This window comes from Cavia porcellus, unplaced genomic scaffold (assembly GCF_034190915.1).
Source record: "Cavia porcellus strain 051 isolate PalLab524CR breed Dunkin Hartley unplaced genomic scaffold, mCavPor4.1 scaffold_26, whole genome shotgun sequence".
In the NCBI taxonomy this organism is placed as follows: Eukaryota; Metazoa; Chordata; class Mammalia; order Rodentia; family Caviidae; genus Cavia; species Cavia porcellus.
Genome location: NW_026947509.1, coordinates 29,011,749 through 29,033,788, shown reverse-complemented (window position 1 = coordinate 29,033,788; position 22,040 = coordinate 29,011,749). Strand labels below are relative to the sequence as shown.

General features: G+C 52.6%; 1 long non-coding RNA gene across 1 annotated transcript; it reads right to left on the bottom strand.

Moving 5' to 3' along the window:
• Window positions 1–8,564: 8,564 nt before the first annotated feature.
• LOC101788842 (uncharacterized) lies at window positions 8,565–11,460 on the bottom strand. The gene is made up of 3 exons (XR_216376.3): window positions 11,273–11,460; window positions 10,346–10,468; window positions 8,565–9,954 (listed from the first exon to the last, which is right to left on the bottom strand). It is a non-coding gene; the product is annotated as an uncharacterized LOC101788842 (long non-coding RNA).
• Window positions 11,461–22,040: the final 10,580 nt, after the last annotated feature.

Here is a 22,040-nt window from a genome sequence, read left to right as displayed (position 1 = left end):
TCAGCGAGAACCGCCACCTGGCCGGTCCCCAGTCCTGGCACCGGGGCACTCCCTGCCTTCTCCTCTCAGTTGGTCTTTTAAAAATTGATTTGTGATTTCTCACTGGCTTGGCCATCGCCTTCCTCCTGCGTCTGGCACTTTCCTCTTTAGCATTTGTTTTCTGGAAGTTTTTCTACTTGTTTTTCCAACTATGGCAATTTCTCAATCCACCACATACCATCCAGCTCAATAAAATGGTTCTCAGGGAGCCCAGGGCCCCAGGAAGTCTTGGCCAAATGCCTCTCCTTGGATGTGGACCCTGTGTCCACACACTCCCTGGGCTGCCCCGGTGCGTGGCCACCTGGGACACAAAGCAGCGGAAGTTGCATCCGGCCCTGACCTAGACGCCCACCCCTGAGCCTCCAGGGGTCCTGCAGCCCCCCTCCCCCCAGAGCTGGGAGGAGGGCCATCCGGGGGTGTTCCTCCTGAAGCGGTCCTTTAGTCCCTACTGGCCCTGTTTCACTTGAGAAGCCAAAGGCAAACACGAACAAGGGCCAGACAGACCACACATGGGACAGGGCTTTGACTTGTGGTGCAGCCCCAGGCCCGAGGCGGCCTGCAACGTCAGAGTCCAGAGCCTAGTGCAGCTTCGGCCACAACGGCCCCAAACAGATCAACTACTAGCATCGCTAACGTCCGTCCCCATTTCCAGCTGAGATCCAGCCAGAGGACAGCAGGATGGCCCACGCAGCTCCCAGGAGGCCCTGTCCGGGCCACCCTGAGCTCCCTACCCCTCTGTCTCTGGATCTCAGCCAAGCGAGAATGACCATGATAATACCCTCCAGGGCCTGCACTGTGGCCCGGGGTCTTCCAGTCTTTCTGCACACACGCCTCATGTCATCACTGCAGCCAGCTTGCTCTGGTGCTTAGGGCTCCTGGCCTTCCTTGGGGCCACCAGCAGCACCTGCTCCTTCTCCAGGCAATCAGCATAGTCACGTGCTTCATCTGCGTCTCCATATCCTGGCATCTACAGTCCAGCTACTAACACTTGTGGAGGTCACCTGTGGTTTTGTAGGAGACTTTGCTTGGGGACAGGAGTCAGAAGGTAAGAACCAGGCTAAGCTGCTCGGGTGTCCCACAGCCCGCTCTGTCGAGCCCCTGCCAGCAGGTGTTGTGGCGCTGCCCATGCTCCTGTAGTGCTCTGGCTGCCTGACCTCCCCTGTGTTCCCCACAGCTGCCCAGCCACTGCTCCTTGGACACCCACCCTGAGCTCCCTGGCCTCTCCATGGGCTGGCTTCCCTGCTCCCCTTCATCTGAGCACAGGCCCTATTTGGAAGCCTGGTGTAGAACCACAGGAACGGACTCACGCAGCCAGGAGGGCATCATGGCCAATGTGCAGCCTGGTCTGCAAAGGTCCCTGGTGTGACCACAGACTATGGTGGATATTAAAGTAGAATATTTCAGTGAAAGACAATTGCCATGGGTCCCCCTCAGAATCCTCCACCATTCTCATACCCTTATTACGCCATTCTTGACACCTTCTGAAAGGGCCCTGGAAGTCCTCTTTCCTGGGCGACTTTATAAGAAGTGTTGGACCGCTGCTGCCAAGCGCCACCAAGCGGAAAGGCAGGATCCTAAAAATATTGTGTTCTCTCCTCCACCTTATTCATAGGATCTGGCACCTGCAGCTTCCGGCTCCACCCCAGAGTCAAAGGAAAGGAAAATGTTTTGAATGGATTCAGAGACAGAGGCAGCCAGGACAGCGCAGCTAAAGACACGCAGGAAAGAGGGCTCCAGAGCTGCTGCAGAAAGTGGTTGTGATGATGGGACCAGTGTGTTCAAAGCAGGGGAGGATTCCAAGGGCAACTGACAGCAAGGTGTCTTTCACCTTTTAAACATTTGCTAATCGTACCTCATACATTGTCAGGCAGAGAATCGGGAAGCGGGCAGAGAGAGGGTGCGAAGGCTCTGTTCGTGTGACCGCATCCCCAAAAGAACTGCCTCCCCTTGTGGTGCCCAGGGTGGGAGGTTGATCAGATGTCACCTGCTCAGGCCCTGTGGCCCTGCAGGGGGAGTAGGGACATAGAGAGGAGCTGGGTCCCATGCCAACAGTGGCCAGAGTGCAGGCCTCAGTGGCCAAGGGCACACATCAGGGTGGCACCACTAAGGGAATGGGGGTGCTTGAGTGGCTCTGATGTGCTGCGAATATTACCCAGAAGCTTGACCGCTCTTGATCCACACAGCAGAAGGAGATGTTTGAGGTCCATGGTGGCCGACTGTATGTTCAGGGTCCCCCAGAGATGGAACCATGGGTGGGATGGAGACGCAAGCCAGGTGAGCAGCAGGGTGCTGGTGCGTGGAACTGTGAGGGCCCTGGGGCCTCGGGTTCAGGGGACAGGAGGGCAAAGAGAGTGCTGCATGCCCTGGGGTTTGAGATCATTTGTGAGGTGGTGGCATCACTCGCAAAAGCTGACTAATATGACATTGGCAACACAATTGGGTGAGCATTTTGTATGGTTGTTTTCCCCAGGAATATTTGTTATTTAATGAGCTAGTTAACCTACTTTGCACAGTATATCAATTTTTTTTTCAATTTCAGTAAATCCTCATCTTACTTGTTTTAGAAGACAGTTAAGCTTTCTATCTCATAGTAACAAAAAGATAAAAGAACATTCCAGCTGTTAGGTCAGTTAGTTTTGGTACTATATCATTTTCTTTTACTAAATGCTGAGAAATACCATGTGATTCGTAAGCAAAATCTTGCTTTTTGCCTCAATAATGACTGATGTTCATAAACCGTTCCAATCCAAGTGCAGAAGTGTCGGAGCCCAGAAGCTGACACTGTGACTCTCAGTTGAGGCCAGAAGCCCAGAGAACTCACAAGGCCCCAAGGAGTCCCGGAGTCCAAAGCACTGGTGCCTCCGCCAATGTCAGAGTCCAGAGAGAACCCAGCTCCTGGGAGGGACAGCGTCACCCATGCCCCCAAAGTCCAGTCCTCTGCTCCCTCCTGGAAGTGCCCTCACCCTGGCTGCCTTAAAACCACCCATCACTGAAGCAGAACAGGACAGAGGTGGGCGAGGCTGGGAGACTCCAGGAGGAGGCTCTGAACATGGTCACTGGAATGCGTCCCTGGTCCCTGTCGGGGTGCTGGGCTCACAGAGGCGCTTAGCTGGGCGGCCCCCGAAGGTAGTGTGGGAGCCGCAATGGCCAAACTGGCCCCAGATAGCAACAGCAGCAACTACAGAATCCTGAAAGATGGGAGCCCAGGGTGAGGCGGGCACATATTGGTTCTGAGAGAGTACAGAACTGGAGGAGGAGCTGGGGGCCCTGTCCCCTCCCACCTGATGGAGATGGTGAGTGACCTCTGCTCTGGGTGGCCAGGAAGCCTTGCAGTGAGGAACACAGTGTGGTTGTGAGGACGAGGGAGCCTGCTGCCCCTGAAAACACCTAGGGCTGGGCTCGGTGACCCACGACTGCACGCTGGGAGACTGAGGAAGGAGATTGTAAGTTCAGGCTCAGCCTGGCTGCATAGTTACCTATCAAGGTCCTGTCTCAAAGCAAAAATAAAAAGCCTGAGAGCACAGCTCAGGTTGAAGGCCCAGGTTCAATCCCCAGTGTCAGGCAGATTTTCAGGCCTGATTCTGTCACTTTCTGGCTGGGCTATCCCGGGGCCAAACCTGGCCTCAGTTTCTCTATCAAGATGCACAGATCATCACAACAGCCCTATCTTTTGTCTGCCACTATTGTGAATGCACGCACAGGCCTCTGGGAGGCCAGGGACCCCGCAGCTCAAGGGCAGTCCTGACCAGGCAGCACAGGGACGGCATCAACCTGGCTGCAAATGTCCCCAGGCCTGGATACCTTGTTTTCTTACTGAAGCCCCCTCCGTCCTTGTCCCCTAAACTGGCAGAGGCTTCAGCTGACCGGAGTGCATCTCTCTCCATTTCCCAAGGCAACAGTTGCCAAGAGGCAGCCTCAGAACATTCCCAGGACAAGCACGCTTCACCAAGGTTGCTCAGGGAGCAACAGAGACATGAACCCCCAAGCTTATCCCTCCCAGCAGATCTAGGAGTCCCCAGCCCTGCCCTGCTCTCTGGCACCCCCGCCAGGTGGACCCTTCCCTGCACCTCCTCCCTGAGTCAGGGCTGCGGTCGTCCTGACTTTGCAGTCCCTGTGATTGATTGATCGGCTTTGCACGCAGACTTGCCATTCCACGTGCTGACTTTCTTATCAACCCTTGTGGCTGCTCTGATCCGTCTTCTAGAATTTTCTCGACAGATGACCTCACTTCCCGTGGGTTAAGACACTTGCATTTCTCCCCTTCCGATCCGCCCTGGCTCTGTTGCCTGTCCCTGCTGCCTGTCCTGGCCACAGTGCTAATTGGAAGCAGCAGCTAGACGGACGTCCTGGCCCCCCTCCTGATCATAAAGAGCACACTCTCTGTTTTCTTTCCATAAAGTCTGTTAGCCTATATTTTTAGTAGATGTAATTTATTGAGTTGAAAAGTTCTCTGCTATTCCTAGTTTTCTGGGAATCTTTTTTAAACTCTTACATACAGCGCGCATGCCAGGTGCTGTCTCAGCACCACTGAGACGTGACTCCTGGGTGCCCCCACCCGAGCTGTCTCCCCTCTGCCCCTGAGGACTGGGGCACTGTCTGCGTGACTGGAAGACTTGCCCGGCCTGAGACAGGACCAGCCAGGGTGCACCTGTGAGGCTGATGCAAGCAAACCTCTCACATCAAGTTTGCAGGGACAGGGAGGTCCCGCAGCATCCCCGGGGCTGGCTGGGAGAGGGCAGGCAGTGTCATGGGCTGGCAGGGGTCTCCTTTCTTTAGAGCCTGGCTTGAACCCAGCCAGGATGGAGACTTTGCTTCCCTATGAGAACACAATGACTCAGAGCACAGGGCCTGAACCAAAAGGGACTTGCCTGAAGCCTGCCTGAGCCAGGTGACCATCTCCTCACTTTACAAGTAAAAGCATTTCTGTGTTTCACCCATCTGTGGCCAGGAAATGCCCAAAATCCCTCCCCAGAGAAGCCAGCTTCAATAATCCATCAAGGAAGCACGGTGCTCAGTGCTCCCCAGCTAGACAAGAAACTGTGAAGGGCAGGGAGGGGACAGAAAGGCACAGAAGAGGGACTGTGAGGGGAGAGGTGGAGAAACCCTCTGCTTATCCTGCAGAACTTGTGGCTCTGGGGAAAGAACTGGCAGGGTGAGGGGACACCCCACTTAAGAATATGGATACTAAAAGTACTTCTTTTATTCTGTACTTGAGCAGCAGCAGAAGGAAATCAGCGACACCAGGAGTGGAAAGCAAGGTGTTTCTGAGCAGCGTGGAGTGGTTCTACGCGTGTGGACAGCACCTCTGCCAGGATGACCAGTTGCTCCATACATTGCCATAGAGAGGACTGCTGTCTGCCCACTGGCCCTGCTTCCTGGAGGCAGATGCTGTTGCTTTGACCCCTGGGGGCCCCACTTGTGCAACCCCAACAGCCTGGTCCACCCTCATGGCCCTGGGGCTCCTGACTGCGGGGGCAGAGGGCGCTCCCTGCTCTGGCCTCCTGCAGCCTGGTCCCAGAACCGGAACCACAGGGAAGAGCTGCAGCTGGCTGGAGATGGGAGGCAGACGGCCCAGGATCCCTGAGGCTCCGGGGCTATTTGTTACGTGGCACTGTAACCTAGCAAAATTGACTAAGGCAACATTGACAGCACCCACAGGTAAACACTGTGTATGACTGTTTTTCTCTGAGTGTTTTCTCTGAGTGTTTGTTCTCTGAGTAAGCAGTTAAAACCTGTTTCTCACAACATATCATTAAGATTACTTTTCCCCATTTCAATCAATCCTCATCTTACTATTTTGGAAAATAGTGAAAAAATTCCATCTGCTGCTTAGAAAAACTTAAAGGAACGTTCCAGCTGTCAGGTAGTTTGGGCCACACCTCATTTTCTCATTCAATGCATGGAAATACCACAAGGACAATTGGTAATCAAATATTTCTTCTCAAAAGTAAAGTATTTTGAAACATACAAAAAGATTTCTTCTCATGTTTGATAGTTATAGATACTTAGGAAACCTCCTTTTGAGCATTAGTAACTAATGTTAACTACAATGGCTTTTTAGTTTTTTTACTAGTATATGTGTGCAGTATGCAGTGATTATATTACTCCTGGAGACTGGGACACACACATCTCACATCTAAATTTCTTCTCATCCCTCCCTTCTCCCGCCATCTCTTGGTCCCCTTCCCCTGAGGAGGCTGTGTCTCCCTATTTCCTACTCTCTACCTTTTATTTTTCTCTTTATTCTATTTTGGGCTCCTCATCTAAGAGAAACAGGTGAATTTAAGCTTGCACATCTAATTTACTTCACTTAACATTATGGTCTCGAGTGCATCTGTTTTCCCACACGTGCCTGAGCTTCTCCTCCTGCAGCAGGGCAGCACCCCGTTGTGTGTAAGTAACATGTTCTCCGTATCCATTCAACGCTGATGGACTAAAGCTTCCAACACTTGGCTTTAAGAGTTGTGCTGCTATAAACGCGGTGAGCAGGGATCCTGGTAACATGATGTCTTTAACCTTTTGGGGAAGGCACCGGAAGTGAAATACTTGGGTCAAACAGGATTTCTAGACTCAGTGTTTTGAGAAATCTCCATAGTGGTTGTGCTAGTTTACATTCTGCTAAGAAGGAGAACCATTCCTTTCCCCCGCAGCCTCTCCTGCATTTGTCATGATTTGATTTCTTGATGACCGCAGCCTTTGTGTGGTAAGATGGAATCTCAGTGTTATTTTTAATCTGAAAGAAGTTTAATTCTTAGATCTTCATATAACAAAACAAATTTAAATTCCAATATTTATAAGAACCTCATAGGAAATCAAAGACTAATAGGGTATTCGTAAGATATTTTCAAGCTTGAAAATATACTCTATTAAGATAAACATCTCTGAGGGAGATGGAAGGAGATCAGGAGTTTAAAAAAGGAATAGGAGACTCAAACCTCCTGACAGTGAAAGAGCCAGCTGGGGGGCAGGCCCATTCGTTACAATGTTTCCATTTGAACGCTACATTAAAAGAGTGAGGCCACAGGTACTTTCAAGTCTGTTATTTATACCTTGGAAATTATACACTTTGCGACTTTTTAACAGGCTTACGATTTATACAAGTAAATTTAAAGCGAATGAAGAATGCAGATGGTTCTTTAAATTTTTTCAGAGAGCAGTTTGAGAACCACAGATCCAAAGTGATCCTGTTGGTACCCAGGGGGACCTTAAACCCCTCCCAGAGCTCTGACTGGGACCTTGACTCTGGCCTCAGCCCTGCGGACAGGCGAGGTGCTCTGAGACCGGGCAGAAGTAGCCCTACTCAGTTGCAGGCAGCCCGAGGCTGGTACCGTGCCCCATCCTGGTGCCCTCGCACCTGCAGGAACCCTGCCCTGATCATGTTGGCCTCCCAGCTCAGGGGCACTCTCCCCTCTGCATGGCCACAGCCCCTGTCACTGAGCCTGCCCTGCCGAGGCCCCTCTCCTCTCAGCACCTCATGGCCATTTGGATTAAGACAGAAGCAGGTAATTATAGGGGCTGAGTGGGGACAAAGACACCCAGGGACCCAGGGAGAAGGGCCCAGCCCAAAGGGAGGAAGTGGGACCACGAGCCAGTCCCAGATATTGATTTATATCTTATATAAAAGAACAAATTCTTGAAGTTATGCATCAGTTATATATTTTATATATACTGTCTAGAGCCTCGTGGGCCAGTGCCGGCCTCCCACACCTGGCCACGTGGGCCTTCTGGTCCCGTGGGACTTTTTCATCTCTATGGTGCCTTCAGCAAGCCCCCGCGTGACTCAGTGTGAAATGAACCCATCACTAAACCACAGTCTTAGGACTTCAGAGTTGTGATCAGATGTCTCCATCTCGACTTATCCCCAAACCCTTTGGGACCTCAGTTCAAATAGTAAGAAACCTGCTGGTTAGGTTGGGAGACAGACTGGCATTTTAACATGGCATTCTATTAAAATGGGGACGTGACCAGCCTGTGCAGCGGCTCACGTGTCTTCCCATCTGCAACCAAGAGTGACGGCTCTGTTCACAGGGTGCACACATTTCTCCTTCGTTCCTCTATTTTGAAGGGCTGGGGAGGAGCTCAGACCCATGTGTCTGCTAGGCCAGGCGGTCTACTGAGGAGCTTCACCCGTGCATTTTTTATTATGGTTATTCTTGGCTTCTTTTTCCCAGTATGAAAGAACCTTATTGGTGTTTTTTTTCCTTCTTTGATTTATTAAATTAAATCAACTAAGTGGGGTGTCTAATATCTAGTTACCCTTGCATTTCTGCAGGAGATGCTTTCCGGTGAGGCCGTTAGAGTCCCCGAAGACACAAACAGCTTGATTTGCCAGGATTTTATCTTGGAGTCTTAGGCTTACCTTCATGGCGACTTAGTCTTCTTTCATGCATTTTTCAATCTTGAGAATTAAAATTATATACACTCATAAAACATATTGACAAATGCTCAGCATTTTTCTATTTTGAAAATCAAGTAAAATATGAGAACTTTATGAATGATTAATGTTTGAAAATTACTCACCCCAACACCATCTATTGATATTTATTTCAGAAGTAATACTCTCACACTGTTTTCAGTGTTTAACATTTTTAGTTTGCTAAGATGTTTATTGTTTAAGTCAATTAACCAACTTTTACATCCCTTAACAATCATCTACTTCGTAGAGATTTAAAAACTGTTAGCACATTGTTATCCTTTCTTTTATGATTTTTATTATGATTATGATCTCTCCTTTATTATCAGCTTTGCATATCTGGGTTTTGTCTTTATTAAAAGAGTTAGCTATTGGTTTCTGTTTTATGTTAGTTATTGATTTATATCTTATATAAAAGAACAAATTCTTGAAGTTATGCATCAGTTGTATATTTTATATATACTTTGTTTTCTGTTTGGAATTCCTTAGTGTGTTTCCTCTTGCTGTCTGTGTGTGTGATTTGTCTTTAGCACAGTGTTCATGCTCTTTGCGCGGGATCTGCCTTGTCTTGTCTGTAAGGACTTGAAGTCTGTATGTTTCCCATTTATTTAGCCTTGACCTCCACACTGTGGTAGTTTCAGGGCTGGCAAGGCCATCTCTGAGTCACTTACCCATCTTGCCTCCCTTGCCATGGGCCGCACAATGTATGCTCCATACTCTCCCTGTAGCCTGTAACAGGGTTTGTTCTCTATCTCACCGGGGAATGTACCATTTCCTAATCTGATGCCCAGAATGGCTTTTACACAACTGCAGGATTTTTTCATGTCTGTCTACCTCACTGAACTTCAAGAAAGTTCTGACCACGCTGATCCTTCGACTCTTGGCCCAGTGACCAGTATACATCCTGCACGAGAGGAAGCCTTGCTTAGCCCTCAGGGGGTGGCATCTGTGGACTGTGCATGTTCCCATTCAGTCTTCACAATAGCTCTCAGAAGTGTGCAGATAAGAAATCAGGGTTTCTCAGCCAGCTCTTTACTGGCACTTGGGGAAGTCGGGGTCCACCCCAGGCAGGAGCTATGCCTGGCTGGGACCTGCCCTGTTGCTTCCGAGTCACTGAGGGCGTGTGCAGGATGCATGGTTGCGGGCAACAGGAAAAGTCGCTGCTTCTTCATTCCGGGTCGGTTAACTGAGCCCGCTCAGAGTGGAGCAGAGCGGACACAGCTGATCCATTCTCAGAAGGGCTTGAGAGAGGAGGATGAATTATGCTTCTCTGTTCCCAGCTGCAAAGGTCTTCCTGTCACCCGAGTTCCTCTGTCTCCCTGTTTCTTCCTGCTGCAGCCCTCCATCAAAGGCTGCCTGCTGGGCACTCCCTGGCCTTCCGTGGCCTCTTGTTGGGATGTGTGTGGGGCAAGTGTTATAGTCTTTTCAGCATCCCAGCCACCCAAGGGTGTCCCATGTCTGAGCATGGCGACAAGGGGCAGCCCTCTCCTCCTCAGGTGGCCCTGGGGGTTCAAGAAGACCAGGTGGGCAAGCAGCGTGTAAATACTGACCGAAGCAGGGACTCAGGCCAGGAGCTCCTTGAGGGTCCCAGTGCACCCCTTCCACCCCTCCCTCAAGGACAAAACCTCCTCATTCCCTCCCCTGCATGAAACCCACCCAGAATGAGGGCAGCTCCAACCCCAGCCCTGCCAGGCTCCTGCCCTTCTACCCAGCCTTGTGTGAAGGGCTTGGCCCCCCATGCTGGGGCGGCTCGTGGTCCCAGAGAAAAACACGAGAGGCTTTTCATCCTGACTTGGTGCTGACCAAGATGCTTATGCAACAGATATGGGATATGAAGTTGGAGCCCCGGTCCCTGAGAGCCTTCCGTGTGCAGGTGGGGACGCTGGTGCCTACCCTGTCTGGTTCCCTGTGTCTGGTGAGAATGTGTGAGACATCTGGTGAGGAGGAAATTCCTGAATCCAGGGTACTGCCTTACTTGCCGGTGCCTCCCATGGCTGCTCGTGCATATTCAGGGACCTGCAAGGAGGGAGCCTTTTCTGCCCCTGTGAAACCACAAGAGCCCATTCTTCACAACCAAGGCCTGTTCTGACCCTGGGTGGCCATGCTGAGGGCCTGTAGGAAGCCCCTGGAGGCTCCTTTGTCTCCCCAGTCTGGCACCCGTGCCTCGCTGTCAACCCCGTCACCACAAAAGCTCGACCATTTGACCTCCAGTTCTCCTCAAAACATGCCAGACAGCTCCCTGGGTAACAGGCTGGTGGCACTAAGCACAGATTTATGTGACAGCTTGGAGGAAAAGACAGGGCCACCTTGGGTTTGTTTAAAAACTGAATCATGGAGCCTGGATCTGTCTGGCCACCTCTACAACCCTCTGCCCCAGAGTGGAAGAGAAGCCAGCTCCAGGGACACGCAGAGATGGGCCCTCCAGTCCCCCCACCACCCCTACTCTGTCATGGCTCACAGTCCGGCCACCTGACCTTTCCTTCAGGGGCCAGGTGCTCACAGGTGTAGAGTGGGGAGAATCGAAAGGAGCCTGCGGCACCCAGGAGACAAGGCACAGGTGGGTGGTCTGGGTGGTGACCCCCACAGGCTCCCCCGCTGCCACCCCCCTTTCCTTCTGGTCTTCTGGGTTCCTGTTGCTCCTCCCCTTCCCCTTGCTTTGGCCACACCAGGTTCAGGATTCTTCTCAGCACACCTCTCCCTGTCTGATGGTCCTAGTCCTCCACCCCAATTCCTCTGTCCCCTTATCCTCCATGGTGCCAGGACCAGACCCAGAACCAGATGCCAGCAGAGCAGCCCCAGGGACCCCAGGGAGATGCTCACCTGAAGCTGGTGCCGTGGGGAGAAGGCGAGTGGGGTCCCTAACTCCAGAGGTTGCAGCTCAAGAAGGCCGGGTTGCCCCACCTCTGCAGCCCTTGCCAGCCACACCGGGTCTTTGTCCCAGCTTTGCTGAGCCGCCCTTAACTGTCTTTCAACAATGGAAGGAGAGCTTGAAGTGCAGCATGGATCAATCTGCAGTGTCCCCGAGGGTTCCTCCTTGCGCCACCTGGTGGCCGTTTTCTGTAAAGTCATAACCCTGCAGGGGTGGCGAAGGGTGACCCAGAGCTCTGTGGCTCAGTGTGGCCACCCCAGGAGCCCTTGGTCTGAGACTGTGGTCAGCCTCAGATGGGGAACAAGAGGCTCCCTGCTCCCTGCCTCCGTCCCCACAGTCCAGGTGGCATCCCTGCCCATGGGGCCCCAGCCACTAGGAAGTCACCGGAAGAAAAGTGACCTTTGCCTCATCTTTGTTCAGGAGGCTTCATCTGCATCATCAACCCCAGTGGCATGCATGTGTTGTTAGCTCACATCCCCTCTGTGACTGCAGCCCTGGAGCAGAGCCCGAAATGGACCAGGTCAGATATGAGTCCAGAGCCGGGTGGGTCACGATCACCCGGGTTCTGGGACCTGGAGCTGGTGCCGGCAGAGGCCTCCTGAGGTTGTGCCTTCCAAGATGCCTGCCTGCATCAATGCTGTGAACTCAGAGGTGGGGAGCCACGCCTGCCTGCTGCCAGGAAGGTAGGTCAAGGCAGCCAGTCCACACTGCAGGCGCATGTGAGGTGTGAGCTCTGCTGCACACAGGAAGTGAGGTGTCCTGCTGGAGAAGGACAGGCATGTGGGCACTGCCCTAAGGCCTGGGCCTGCCTGCTCCTACTGGGGGACGCCTTTCCTGTGTCCCAGCACTGGGCTGGACTCACACACTGGAACCCCGAGTGACTATGTGGCCAGCCCCTTCCTGGGTGTCCTCAGTCTTACTCCAGCCCTAATAGCCACTTGGAGAGGGCAGTGGCTCTTCAGCAGCTTCCAGATCTTGATACCATCCAGAGATATGGTATTTTGACGCCCTCCTTCCCTGGCTCTACAGCCCAGGGGGCCAGCGAGACTCAGTTACACCAGAGGTACCACATTCTTGAGAAAGGTACTGGTAGGACCTGCAACAGACATAACTTCTACTTTGTTCCCTCTAATTTTGGCAGCTTGTGTGACAGTGGACCATTTTCATGGACAACAGACCCCACCAGCTTCCTACAAAACCAGGGAACGTGGAGCCAAGGTGACTGATTGGCCCTAGAACTTCACTGCTGTTAGCAGAAGAAATTCCACATCTCTGGCAAACACAGCGGCTGCTCACCCAACTCGAGACCTACTTTGGGAAAGTGGCTCTGAGAAATTATTTCCAACACGCATTCCACATGATTCTCCCTTCCCTTTCTCAGTCTTTGACAAAAGAAGTAAAACAACAGGAAATCAAATCAGGGCGAGGACTGCTGGACTGCGGAGCAGAGCAGAGTCCTCGCCTCAAGGGAGGGAGCAGCGGGAGCAGGGGTGCACGGGTGGTCACGGTCACTCCTGGTCGTCAGGAAGGGAGGGTCCCCAGGGGAGCTGCGGACATTCGTCAGAAGCCTCCTGACCCTGTCCAGACACTGAAAGATTCCTGGATCCCACAAAGGCCAAAATAATTCATGAGGGTTATATTTCATCGGAGACTTCACAGTTATTTATTAGGAAAACATCTTCTCTAAGAGGAGGAGGGAAGAAAGCCTTCCCTGTCCTCCTCCTCCTCTTCCGTCTCCTGGCAGCTCGACCAAAGGCTGCGTTCTACCCGCCCGAGTCCTGGCCATCTCCTGACCCTCAGCTCTGTCCCCAGGTCCGAGAGCAAGGGGTCCCCTGGCCCCTGGCAGCCTCCGCTGAAGGTGCCTCTGACCTCCGCCAAGTCTAGCACATTTTTTTTTCTTTTAGACATGTTGACCTATTTTTTTACACTTTGAGTTTGGGCCTTCAGAGCACAACAGCAAGGCGAGGGAAATCTAATCAGAAACACCAGTCTCCTCCACCCCAGAGAGTCTCGAGCGGCACAGGCCCGTGTGTGATGGCTCCATAGGAACAGCCAGGGTGCACACACAGGGCGCTCTCTGGTTGGGGTCGGGGTCAGGGCCCACGCTCACTTCCCTGCCCTCTAACTGCAGCCTGCAGCCTGCAGCCTGGCCCTAGTTTTCCCGCAGTCTTTGTCCGCAGCTTCCCCGGGTCTGGATAATTTATGGGCTGTGTCTCCAGCAGTGAAAGCCAGACCAGCTTCCCAGGGCACCGCAGACTCCCTGCAGCAAACACTCTGAAGACAAAGATGTTATTTACTACCCTGCCGGTGCAAGAGGACTTCGTGCCGCTTTTGTTTTTGTTATTCTTTTAATGAATACAGATCTATGAAAGGAAGAATAAGTGCTGGATGTTGTCAGTGGGAAAGGCAGAGTGAGAACCTCCAAACATTCTCTACATAAGCAACACAAATTCTGGCAAAAAATAAATGAATGATTTTTAAAGAGGTTTTTTTTTTTTTTTTTTTTTCCTTCCCCAGAACTTGAAAATAACCATGGCTTGCAACAACCCAGGAGGCGTGGTTCAAATACAGTGAGTGCATCTCAGGAAGAGCAGTGGGGCTGGTCTTCAGACCTGCCCTGTATTCCCCCTCCAGCCAAGCAGTGACCCCCCCCCCCCGAGCTCAGCACCGCCCCCTAGTGGAGACAGAGGGGAGTGCTGCCAGGGTAGAGCTGCCGCTCCTCCAGAGCCTGTTGCGGTCACAGCTGTGGCTCCTCAGGTTCTGTGGACAGTGGTATCCAGCAGGGTGAAGGGCAAGATGGCCACAGAAAACCCAGAAGGGCCTGTGGGAAACCCCACAGCACTCATGGGATCTCGATGGCTGTGTGTGTGAGGGCCGTGAACCCGCTGCGAGCTGTGCGTGTCCAGAAGGACCTCACAGAGCCTGAGGCCCAGATGCAGGATGAACTTGAGGCTCTGTGCAAGCAAGAAGTGGGGACAAACACAGAGCTAGGACTGACCGCCTGACTTGATGGACACACAGACGAGGCCTTCAGCTAAGGTCACCAGTCTCGCTGGTTCCGGACATCTGAGGAGACCCCCATCCAGCTATGAGCTGCGGTCAGCCCACAGCACAGAGTGGTACTGATAACAAACTCATAATCCAGAATCAGCCAGGAAAGGTCACTAAGCACACAGCAAACCCTGAGAAGTAGAGGAATCTGATTTTCTTATTATATTCCTTAAAATGCTGAAGAGACAGCAGCAAGCTGGCATGGCCCTTACAGAGGCATCAGAGTCATTGATAGAAATTGTCACTGAGGAAGCTGGGGGTTAGACTTACTAAACAAAGAGTCTAAGTCAGCTCTGCTGATTATGTTTAAAGAACTAAAAGAAACCACTTCTTCAGGACTAAAGGGAGACATAAGACCTGTGTCTACTAAATAGAGAACCTCATAAAGAGACAGAAACTGTCCTCTGTCTTTAACAGATACATAAAACTGTTCCAATTATACACATCAGTGTGTACCACCCTGGCATCACCGTGTGGTGCCCTGAATCTTTTTGATGCCACCTCTGTAAAGAACCACGTGGAAAATCTGGAGTTGAAAATATTGGAACCAAGATTAAAACCATACTGGAGCATCAGTAACACATCCGAATTGGCAGCAGAATCAGAGAGTTTGAAGACATATCCATCAGGCTGAAGAACAGATGTAAAGCATCTCTCCACTAGTTTGGAACTTAGTGAGCGTGGACAGGGCCAGGTATGGGTTTCTTGGGCCTAGCTTTCTCGCCAGGTCACGACTGTGAGACACTTCTGTGTTATTGCGTGTGACTGTACTTTGGCGGTGCTCTCGTTGTTTTTGGTACTGGGGACTGAACCCAGTGCCTTCATATTGAGCTGCAACCCCATCCTTTATGTTTTATTTTTTATTTCAAGGCAGGATTCCAGGCTGGACTTGAACTTGCAAGCCTCCTGCCTCCATCTCCCAGAATGCTAGATTACAGGAGTGTGCCACCAGGCTAGCCTGCTATAGCTTTTAAGTCTGATTTTTCACTAATATCCCACTGAATAAATATACAATCTTTTTTATACACATGGAGAGATTTGAGGAGTGCTGCTGTGAAAGTTCTGGAACATTCTTCCAGAGCCCTTAGGCACAAGCTTCTCTAGTCACAGAGGCAGAGACACACCAGGGTAAGGAGCACACGTCCTCAGTGTCCCTGAAAATGCCCCACTTGCTTGAAACAGTTGACACTCCTGCAGTAGCACGTGAGCTCCGCCAGGCCACACCCTGCACGGGCTTCTGCTCCATGACACTGTTTATTGCTGCCAGCCTGGTGGTTGTGGGATGGTACCTCATCGTTCATGAGCCATTCAGACGTCTTCTTTTATGAGGAGCTCCTAGCAGCCTATTTGTCTACTTGCTCTCTGTTTTCAGTATTACTGGTTTGTGCAACTTCTTTGTATATAACGCCCTGTAAGGTAAAGGTGGCAAACTCCACATCCGCTTGTGGCCTCCACTTCATTCCCCTAATGACATCCCTAGGTAAACTGGAGGGTCCCATACTTGGTGGAGACTAAGAACACTATCTTTTCTTTGATGGTTAATTCCTCTACTGTCTTATTAAGAATTTCTTCCCACCCCACGGTCATGAAGATCAGTTTTATTTATATTACAATATGACCTTCTGAAGCTTTATAGCGTGACTTTCGTATCTTCCTGGAACTCAGTTTCACATATGGTGTGAGGTAAGGATCCATTCAGTTACTAGAGACACGTAACAAATGGCCCCAAAGCTTTGCAACATAAACCATCCATGTATCACACACTTAGGGGTTTTATGGGTGAGGATTCCTAATGAACACGATGGAGAGGTGTCATTCGCCTCAAGTCCTGCTGTGATGGCTTTGCGGGACCTCTGAAGGCAGAGCTATCACAGGAGGTGGGGCAGCTTTGGCTTCCTCTCAGCATGGTGGCTGGGTTCCGTGGACAAGTGTCCAGAGCTTGTGGGGGCCGGGAGGAGCTGCCTTTGCCTCAGTGTTCACCTCAGCACTTGCAGCTCAAAGCTTATTCATCTAGTACTTCCTGAATTTGAGGAACGGCACTGTCACAGTGAAGGAAGAGTGTGTGGGCACAGACAGGCAGGTGCAGCCCTCTCCGCGTGGGGATGGCTTCCCTCAGGAAATGCTACCTAGAAACCCATTTTATTGACTGGCTCTCTGAAACGATCCATCCTGACGTTCAGTTTTGTTATGGACCTAGTTTATCCAGGATGCTTGAGAAAAGTCCGCCCTGTGCTGTCTGATCACCTGTCACATACACTAAGGCCCTGCTTCTGGGGTCTTCTGTTTTGAGACAATGCATGCTGTCTCATCATTCTGGTAACCCATCCCCAGGCCAAGATCATTCTTTTCCCACCATCTCAGAATGTACACACTGTTAAGTGCAGGTGTCTCAAACACCACGTACCTGGTGTGTGGTTGTCTGTCCCTCAGTCCCTCCTCCAAAGGTGCCTAGGAAATCCTGGAGTCCATTTAGCCTCCCACCGGGTCAGTCTGTTCTCTGTGGGCACTGATCAGCACCAGGCTTCTGACTGATGTGGGAAGATAAGGGTTGAGTGACCCCAATCTGTGTAAATAGTTATCTTTAGTTGCCAAGAAAGGATCTGAGAGATTAAAAGTCTGAGGAGAACACCCAGGGATCTGGGTTGAACAAAGAAAGCTTCCAGATAAACAGCTGCTGGCACCTTGAGCCCGCACGATTGTGGGAAAGCCTACCACTCCTCCTAAAGCCTCGTAGACGGATCCAGTCCAGATCCATGTGTGGGGAACTGTGGCTTCAGCAGTGTGTGTTTTGAGTTGTGTGAAGCAGCTTCATTTCGTTCTTCTGTAAACATCACACAGCTTCTGTAGTGGATGTGACTGGGGTCACCTCGCCTCAGCTGGACCTCTCAGACTCCCTCAGTCCTGCGCAATTCCACCAGTGCCAGTCATCAGGAAGAGGCTCTATTAGACGACAGTGGGATATCCAGGAACATCCTGGAGGGCAGCTTCATCCTTCCTGAGCAAACACACCCATTCCCAGAGAGCTTTCGTGGGAGGGGCTGGTTGGTGAGGAGCTGCTCCTCAGATCTGGGTCAGGAAGACACAAGTATGTTACGGTGATGTCATTTGGGACAATGAATTTCTGAGTTTCCGGCCAGACGAGGCACCTCTGTTCATTTCAGAAGGGACTGAGGTGCGGCCCAAGCGCAGCCTCCCCAAGCCTGCAGAGCACAGCATTAGAGATGTGGACAGCATGGGGGTGTGGGGCCCCTTGAGGAGCCCCTTGGCTGGGGAGCCTGCCCTGCCCCCTCGTGCCCCTGCTGGGTCATCCCTGAGATCCTTGGAGTTGGGGAGACATGGCCTCTCACTCTCTGGGCTCCCAAGCTGCACAGGAGGAGGCTCCATCCTGTTCACAGGCTGCATGCTCCTGGATAGTGTGTTCCGGATCCAGTGAATTTTTTGGATTTAGCCCCTTCCACCCCAGAGCCCCAGCCTGCTGCCTTGCCTGGGTCAGCAGAGTGCAGCCTCAAGTGTGAAAGCTCCCTGTGACGGCCAGGGCAGGAAGGATCAGTCCACCGTGAGCCCTGGGCATGATGCATCACCAGCCAAGGCCAACTCCAGCAGCCACCCTGTGCCAGGATCACAGGTGCAGGGCCAAGGAGCTTCAGACCTGAGTGCTGACCTGAGGCCACCATGCCCTCTGTCAGAACTCAGCCCAGCAGGGCAGGAGGGGCAGCTGTCCAGGGATCTCTGGGAGCCAGAACGAGGTCCTGCCCCTGACAACAGGACTGATGGGCAGGTTTCCCTCTCACTTCTTCCCAGCCCTTCCCCCATCTCACTCGGACTTGTCCTTTCTGCTCTTCCTCCTCCCTCCCACACCTGCCTGGTGCCCCTGTGACCCTCTGCTCACAGGGTGCCTGCTCTTCCCACCTACCACATGAGCCAAGCAGCAAGGTGGGGTGCTTGGTCCCCTGCATGAGTGGCAGGAGGTGGGTCTGAGAGCCTTTGAGTCTGGCCCCAAGGTGACTACCTCTGCCAGCCATCATCCCCTCATTGCCCCATGCACACTAGGCACTCTCGTGTCCTCTGCTACCCGCCAGGCACAGCAGGGAAACCCAGAGCCCTGCTTCCACTTCCACCCCCAAGTCCCCACCCACATACCTGGGGTGTGCTCAGATTATCACAGGAAGAACACAAATGGAGAATGATGTCAGAGGTGACAGCAGGGTGCCTGGCCTCCTGGTCTGAGCATAGCCCTGCAGCCTCTCCAGATCCCTTTTGCACCTTTACCACAAGCAGGGTCAGAAGCACTAGCCCTGGAGAGGGACAGCAGCCATGCCTGACTTGTGGAAATAGGGCCACTGCCCTTTCCTGCTCCACCCCATCCTGCCATGCGAGGAACTCTCCTCCCTGCCTCCTTGGGCAGGGTCATGTGACCACAGCAGGGACACCTAAGCAAGCAAGCTGTCACCTGTGGTCACAGGAGAAACACCTGGGGCTGTAGCCCTGCCTGCCCAGGTCCTGGAGGTCAGAGAGATGAGCTTGGAGACCATGTGCCCCAAGGCCTCCATCATCCAGTGCACATGGTCCCTCCAGTTTCTGGGCAACAGCAATGGGAGGCTGAGTGGGGGGAGAGTAGAAAAACAGAGCGATTTCGCAAGTGGAGGAGGAAGCGGCTTGGTGGTGTACAGTGTGAGGCTAATTAGAGACCTCACTGGGGTTTGCAAATGAATTATTTACAATTCTTCAGAGGGACATGATTATAATAATAACCTTCACAATGCCAAAATTAAGCTCATTATGCTCTTTCCCCTGCTGCAGACTCTTCGAGCCTGTCATCAAGAGAACGGTGAGAAGGAGGGAGGCCAGCCCTGCCCTCGGCCACAGTGAGGGTCAGCATGCAGCTGGCCTCCGTGTGTCACTGGGTTCAGGCAGTGGCCTCAGCAGCCACAGGGTGGCCATTGTTGAAGGGGGAAGAGTTAAATGCGCTGCTTCTTCCTCCTTTGTGACCTAAGGATCGTCTGCTGGCCGAGGATGGGTTAGAACGCTTGGAGGGGCTCAGAGAAATCAAAGCCATGAGCCGGAACTGCCCGGTGTAAAGCAAGATGCATTGGCAGAGTGAGAGGACTGGGCTGTCCCTGCAGGTCCCACATCACAGGCATTGCTCCCTCCTATGGGATGCAGGGTCCCGGGACTCCCTGCTCAGTCTCCCAATCTCTAACCTTCTTCTTGACAAGGGTCGAGGCTCCTCCCTGCCCCTATTCACCTCCTAGGAGCACACAGGGTTGGGGCCCAGCCCTCTGCAAGTCCCTAGGACGCTTGGGGACCGGGTGCCATTGTTTTACCCAGGTGCCCTTCCACATCTTCTATGTAGTGGCCTAAGTGTTTGTCCAGGGCCTCAGAAGATAGGATCACACCCGAGAGTCTGTGCATGTGACCTTGTTTGGGAAAAGCCTCCACAGACATAACTAAAGATCTGCAGATGAGCTCACCCTGGGTTATCTGGGTGGACCCTAAACACTGTGACACTTGTCCTTGGAAGAGTCAGAAGAGGGGAAGATGGAGAGAAGCAGAGGCTGAGACTGGGGCGACACAGCTGCAAGCCACGGAGTCCTGGAGCTGGAAGGGCCAGAGGACTCTGTTGAACCCTAAGTGCTTTCTGAGGATTTGGGTTTGGGTCTTGGGTTCCAGAACTGAGCCAGAGCCACCCACTTGGTGCTGCCACCCAAGGCATGGTTCCTCACTGGGGCAGCCCCGGAAGTAAACATGGCACCCTGCAAGCCATTCCCCAATGATCCCTGCTCTGCCTGTGTCTGACTACTGTGGTGGAGGTTGGTCCTGCCCTGTCGGGTGCCCAGCTGGCCTGTGAAGAAGTGCTCAGTAAGGGTAGGGGTGACAGAAGACGGTGTCCACTCCATGCTGCATCAGCCCCAAGAGCTCAGAGGGCAGAGCCTGGGGCCAAAGACAGTGGCAAGGCCTGTGGGGCCCGCTTGGGTCAGCATGCTGCCCACCTCAGCCCTGGGCAACAATATGGGCCACGCAGATGGCCTAGTCTGGGACCAGGTTGTGCAGAGACTTTGAGCCGCCAGAAGATTTGTGGGTTGCAAAGATGCAGTGCTGGGGTCCCTGCAGTTCTGCCACCTCCATGGCCAGCCCCCAGCCCCGTCCTCTTCCACCTTTCTTATCCTTTCCTTGCTTCTCTTTCCAGTGGTCACTGCGCTGCAAAGTGGTCACCTAAGTCCCCAGCTCTCAGCCTTGGTGCCTGGGTCTTCCTGATTCTGTTCAAGCTCTGCAGGACTGGGTTCCCCTCTTTGGACAGAACGCACCCATTTCTCTCCAGAGCCTCCACACTTGAAGCTTCTTCCTAAGTGAGAGTATCCGGGGCTCTGACTTCTGGGCTGGGCTCTCTCTGGCTCCCATCTTTCTGAGCCTCTTCCTTGGGTGGAGCCTACAGCCCTGGGGGAAGGACCATCCTGCCCCTCCAGTCATCTCTGAGTGGCTCCTCGTCTGCTTCCATGCTTCCTTTCACTGCAGTGTCCCCTTCAGTGGCTACAGTATAGCCATCTCTTCAAGGAATCAGAGCTTGACCTTTAGGTTCTCCTGCCCAGAATTCACAGGACACAACAGGAAGGTGACAAATGTAAGAATGTGAGGTCCCCGCTGAGGAAAGACCAGAGAAAGGCCTACAAAAATAGTGACACTAAAATGACATTGATTGGTGGCCAAGACTTGTTAATAACTGTGCGCTCCTGGGATCCAGGCTTAGCCAGGGGATTCCATCTTTAATCCTAGCGTTGGTGTCACCATGTTTGCTGCACCCCGGAAGTGAGGCGGAGTTGTTTCCTTCTTGAATCCATGTCTGGAGTTGGTGGGCACTGCTCCCTGGTATAGCAATGCTGGGAAGTTTGACTTGGGGGTTTGTTTTGCACTGTTTTTGTTTTTTAAAGGTGAACATTGGGCTCCTCAGAAGGTAGCTCAGGACTTCACACTAAAAGCCACGAGGGAGGAAGGGTGCAGCTCAGGAGCTGCAGCTGTCCCTGTACCTGCAGGGACCCAGCTGGGATGGGGGTGCCTCTATGGCTCTGCACCCCTCGGCAGTGGAGAGATGCTCTGAGTGGCCGGGCACCTGCCACCTTCAACCCCAGATCTCGAAGGCGTGGTAGAAATTTTCCTTCCCAGAGGGATTGCCGTCCTCCCACCCTCTTCCGGAACCAGACTAACAAGACCCCCTTCAAAAGGCCTCAAGCTGGTCTGCAGGCATACAGTCCACCTCCTGGACTGAGACCCCCTACTGTGGTGACCCCAGGACTGTGTCCAGGGGCTGCAGGTGGTCTTTGGGACAAGGTTCTCTGACTCAGAGTTTAGATTCTCCCTAGCAAGGTGCTGGCAATTGAAGCTGGTAGAGGTGTGTGGTATTCCCTGCACTTGTTTGGAAATTTCCACCATGGAAGATTTTAAGCCACTCTCTCTGTTTTGCATGGCTCTCCTTGCCTTCCAGGGAACACCATGGCATGAGGCTAGACGGGTACACCTTCCTGCTGTGTGGAGCAGACCCTCTGGCGACCCGATGCTCCCATGAGCAGAAGCCGGCCATTAGGACACAAGGGTCAGCCAGCCCTGCAGAACATGCTCCCAGCTCTTTCTGAGAAGGGTGGCTCTCCTTTAGGGCTCCTCTGGGCTTTGGGGATT